This window comes from Cryptomeria japonica, chromosome 6, assembly GCF_030272615.1.
Source record: "Cryptomeria japonica chromosome 6, Sugi_1.0, whole genome shotgun sequence".
NCBI lineage: Eukaryota > Viridiplantae > Streptophyta > Pinopsida > Cupressales > Cupressaceae > Cryptomeria > Cryptomeria japonica.
The window spans coordinates 151,986,168-151,992,124 of record NC_081410.1 but is presented as its reverse complement, the minus strand read 5'-3'; positions in this window follow the sequence as shown (position 1 = coordinate 151,992,124).

Sequence of the window (5,957 nt, the reverse complement as noted above, 5' to 3'; positions counted from 1 at the left end):
GCATTTGTCACATACCAATTACTACATGCACCCCTTCCTCCTACAATCTTTCTTCCAAAAATCATCAAGGCATTGTTCTTCTTTACCATTATAACTGCTTACACTTTCTTTTCCTTGGTATAAATTGACGTTTCGAGGTACTCCTTTTGCATTGGTAAAATATTAAATTTATTTATTTTCTTATTAGTCACGATAAACATGCAAATACTTTCTGCAAACTCAGTCCCTGCATTCCTAGGCAGGAACTTCGCTGCTTTGCAGCTCTTATTCATATAAGAATATGATAGGATTGAATTTATTGATGTCTTTTAATATTTGTTTTATTTAAGGAGTATTGGAAAGATGTAGTAGGGAGGCAGTCATACATGTGGGATGTGTAGTAGGTAGTTCGTGGCTGCAATAGTTCTATTGTATTCTCATTTATAAAGGTTGGATTTTTTTTAAAAACTTATTTTGTTCATTATTTTATTCAAAAATGTTTTTGAATAAGGGAAAATAGGTTTTGATGGGCCCCTAAAACCCATTACAATCAAAAGATCAAAAGATCAAAAGATATACATTAAAGCGCAACAACACGCAAAAGACAACACCTAAGAAAAGGACAACTGATGAGCAAAAATGCTGGCAAACTAGAGACAACTAACAAAAACAAAAAGGACCAATAGAGAGAGCCCAAATTTAGGTTAAGTTCTAGCTGCTTCCAGCTCCAGTTGTTCCATATTATCAGCCGCCGGCTTGATTTCCTCAATTTCCTTGCTTTGGCTTTGCGTCTTTCTGGTGCTCACACGCGTTCTTCTTCCAAGCCCAGTCTCTTTATTCTCTAGAGTATCTTCCTTCACTTCAATGATGTTTATTCATAATTTATTTTTTATTAATCGAAATTATGTCATTTATTTTTGATACATTAATTTCTCTTAATTTGTGGTTTACAATTTTAGCATTTACATGTTTTAATGTAACTAATCAAAGTATAAATATATACACTTCTCAGAATAAAACTCAATATAATGACAACCAAGTCATAATTCCAAAAGTCAACCTAAAATCTCTAGGGCCCTAATGGCTAAAACTATCTTGGCTATTGGGGTAAGTGGACAAAGATAGTGTGCAAAAAGGGGGTATAAGTGGATGCTTTTTCCTGAAATCAGGTGAATCTGAACTTGGAGGTGAAAGTTGAAAGTCATCCACTCAAGATATGAAGATAATCAAAAAACAAATATTATAGTACTCTGAATCTACTTTCTAAACTACTAAACTTTTTCAAAATTGGATAAGATTAAGGGGGTCAAATCTTTCGTGCAGGAAAAATAGACCCTAGTTTTTTCTGAAAAACATAACATAGTGTTTGACATGCGCATCAAAAAAGTCATAGTTAGATTTAGTATTTTGACAAATCCTTTGGCATAAAGATAGTTAAGAGTGATCACTAGAAGTTGTATTTTTTTGTAATTTTTTGTTGAGTATATTTTTTTTTTTATGATTTTTCCAATCGAGCACACTCTGAAAATAAGGTGTTTGTCTGTGCACGAAGCATAACTTGCACCAAAAAATCAAAAAATACAATTTTTTTTTTTAAATTGTAAAGAATCAAGTGCACTACAATAATATATAAAGTTTCTTAAATTTGTTAAGTAGATCAAAAGTTATTAAAAAAATGGTACACGTATGTCTCTGAGAACTATGGAGACACTGCTAAAAGAAATTCAATAACAATATGTTATTGTTGTTCAATTTTATTTTTTATATTATATCGTTAGAAAGCTCAAAAAATGGCTAAAAATATGGTGGCAATTTTAGAAATACCCACTTGATGAAGTGTAAACATGATGATGACAAAGTCGAGAAACCAAGTTGATAAAACAAAACACGTCAAAAAGGAGGGAAATGGAGGGAAATCAAACTTCCAAACCACAGCTTTGTCATCTAGGCCTATTCACAAGCCTAAACAATCAAAAACATGTATGAGCTCCCTGTACTATAAACAATGCATATGGGGTATTTTTAAAACAAAACCGCGTACCGGGTGTCTTTACAATAAGCAATGTGTACACAGTGTTAAAGCTAAAAGAATGCATACGCACTTCTGCATGTGTTTAAAATGTAGGTGTGTGTATACATATATGTATATGTATAATAAGATATTTCATATTTATATTAATATATTATTATATAATATATAATATATATAATATATTATATATTATATAATATATAATATATTATGTATATATACACACACATATGTTTGTATGTATGTGTATTGCCTTTGGATATTTTATGTGTATTATATGTATATGTGTATGTACGTATGTTGATATATATTGTCTTTTGATATCTTATTGTGTTGTATTGTATTCCTCTCTCTCTCTCTCTCTCTCTAGACCCCACATAACACCTAATGAGCTCTTCGGACCATGTATGATATCGCAAGGGGTCAAATGGTGTCTTAAGGGGTCATATGGTGATGTAACACATGTGTGGCTCAATTAGGACCCCACGTGACCCCTAATGACATCATGTGACATGTCTTCCTCTCCCCCTCTCTCCCTCCCTCCCTCTCTCCTCTCTCTCTCTCTCTCTCCACATAACACAACATGACCCTTTAGGAGCATATGATGTCCTAAGGGGTCATACGGTGTTCCAAGGTGGCAAGAGGAACCATTATTACAATATAAAAAGCAGTGCCAATACTACTTACAAAATTTGACACCTAAGGGGTCATAGGACACCATACCCCTTAGAACATCATACGACCCATAACAACACCATATAGTGTCTTAAGGGGTCATATAGTGTCTTAAAGGGTGGTAGGACACGATATGACCCCTAAGGACACATTACATGACCCATAGCAACACCTAAGGGGTCATATGGTGTCCTAAGGGGTCATAGGACATTGTATGACCCCACATAACACCACATGACCCTTTAGAAGCATATGACATCCTAAGGGATCATACAGTATCCTAAGGTGGCAAGATGAACCATTATTACAATATAAAAAGCAGTACCAATACTGCTTAAAAGAATAACAAATCAGCATTCTCCCCCTCTCTCCCTTCCTCCATACCCCATCCCTCTCTCTCTTCTTCTCTCGCTCCCCACTCTTTTTCTCTCCCTGCCCCCTTTATCTCCCTTACTTTATATTGTTGTATTGCAATTAGGTCTGCCATATAGTGGTCACCATTTGGATGAACAATAGACCTAATAATCCCAAGGTCCACAATTTGAGCAGCAGAGGCTATGCTTTCTTTGACATTCTTAGCATTTGAATCACTGTACAAAACCCATTATGCATCATCCCTCAACCACACTCCTCTTGTTGTTGGGCTTTGGGGAATCTTTGGTAATGCACATTTTTTCCCTCCTCTCTCTCTCTCTATGTCTCTCTCTCTCTCTCTATGTCTCTCTCTTTTCCATCATATCTCTCTCTCCCTCCCTCCCTTTTCCACCCTCTCTCTCCCTTTCTATTCTCTCTCTTCCCCCCTCTCCCTCTCTCTCCCTCCCTCTCTCCCCCTCTCCCTCTCCCCCTCTCCCTCCCCACTCTTTCCCTCCCCCTACCCCCTTTATCTCCCTTACTTTATATTGTTGTATTGCAATTAGGTCTGCCATGTAGTGGTCATCATTTGGATAAACATTAGACCTAATAATCCCAAGGTCCATAGTTTGAGTAGCAGAGGTTGTGCATTCCTTGATATTCTTAGCATTTGAATCAGTGTACGAAACCCATTGTGCATCATCCCTCAGCCACACTCCTTTTGTTGTTGGGCTTTGGGCAATATTTGGTAATACACATTTTTTATTTCCAATTTGTTCCCCTACAATTCTCAGAATACTAAGAGCCACACGACAGAGTTGTTTCCAAGATGACGGTCTAGCTAACAATCTCAAATAAATATTCTTACATTTTTGTACTAACATCAAATAAATATTCTCACATTTTGCAGTCATGTCAAATAAATAAGAGTTCTTTAAAAGATGTGTGTATAGATATTTTATTAATGATAATTAAACTTTAATCTCTCTCTCCCTCTCTCCGTTTTCCATCCTCTCTCTCACTCTCCCTCTCTCCCTTTTACATCCCCTCTCTCTCTCTCCCTCTCTCCCTTTTCCATCATCTATCTCTCCCTCTCTCCCCTTCTCCCTCGCTCTCCCCCTCTCCCTCTCTCTCCCTCCCTCTCCCTCTCTCCCCCTTTTCCTCGCTCTCCCTCTCTCCCTTTTCCATCCTCTCTCTCTCTCTCTCTCTCTCTCTCTCTCTCTCTCTCTCTCTCTCTCTCTCTCTCTCTCTCTCTCTTCCATTCTCTCTCTCCCTCCCTCCCTTTTTCACCCTCTCTCTCCCTTTTCTATTATCTATCTCCCTTCCTCTCCCTCTCTCTCCCTCTCTCTATCTCCCTCTCTCCCCTTCTCCCTCGCTCTCCCTCTCTCCCCCTCTCCCTCTGTCTCTGTCTCTCCCTCTCCCCCTTTCTCCCCCTCTTCCTCCTCCCATTTCCACCCTCTCTCTCTCTCTCTCTCTCTCTCTCTCTCTCTCTCTCTCTCTCTCCCTTCCGCTACCTCCCCCTCCCTCTCCTTGCCCCTCTCCCTCCCTCCATTTTCCTTTTTGTTTTCTTTACAACAAAAAGCGTGTATGAGGTCTTTATACATTTAAAGCACGTATGCAGTACTGAGAATATTAACATTCATCTGCAAACTTTTTTAGGGCATAACAGTGCATACAAGGTTACTAAAAAGACCACGTACGCAGTACTGGGACATATACTTTTAGTTGCCCAACTACCTCAACGGTCTCAAAAGAAATTTTTGAGGTCATTGAAGGCCCCACTGCAACTATGTCTACGCTTCTATGATTGTTTTATACATAAAAATAAGTGATTTTTTTGTTTTTGCATGATTTTAAATGATTGAATTGTTGTTCTTAGTAGTTTTGTCAATGTTATTGTGATTTTTTAATAGTTTTGATTAAAAAAAACAATGATAATTCTCAAATTTATGGCTATTTGATTGCTTATGAACTTTTGTTTACATATATATGTAATATGATTCTATTTAGGACAACTAATATACCAAACAAACATCTCAATTTGATTTACCAAACAAACATAATGGAAAGAGTAAGGCAGGGTATGAAGAAATTACGTGAGATAAGTACAATGGGACAAGAAGGTATGTCATCCTCAACATCTCAATTTGATTTACCAAACAAACATAATGCACCTAATGCAATTGAAGAAGAGACATTTTCTTTACCGTATGAACCTAATGCAATTGAATAAGAGACCACATTGAATAATCGATTAAATGATGGACATAAACTTGCTCTATTTGATGAATTGAATGTACCCAATGCATGCAATGCACCAATGTTAACACCTCCTAGAATCATTCGTAGGAAACCAGAGTATCTAACTGACATTGATGGGAATATATTGAAGACAATGCCCACTAAAATAAATGATTGAACTTGTAGGAGAATTTTTAAAAGAATATGGCAGAACTCTTTTGAAAACTTAATCAAATCGCAAGATGTCAATTCATTGTTCAAATGATTAAAAATTTGAATTTTAGAGAGACAATGAAAATTATAGGCCTAAGATCATCTAAAAAATAACAACGAAAGAACTATTGTGAGAAATCTATTTGATGCATATCAAGATATTGGTTCAAAATCATATACTAAAGATTCTAATGTTACTCGACATGTGATTACATCAACCATAATGAGCAAGAAAATAAAAAAAGATCGTTTGATAAGAAAAACAAGTAAGTCATTAAACGTTAGTAGAACAACATTAAGTAAGCATTACAAAGGCAGGAAAAGTAGAGGAATCTAACAATAATTCTCTTTGGGCATTCTCAGGTAGACTACCACGCAAAGACAGGGTTGTTGTTGATGCACTAAGAACATTAATTGAATTTTTTTGGCATGACAACACAAGAGTTTTGCCCAACCAAAGAGATGT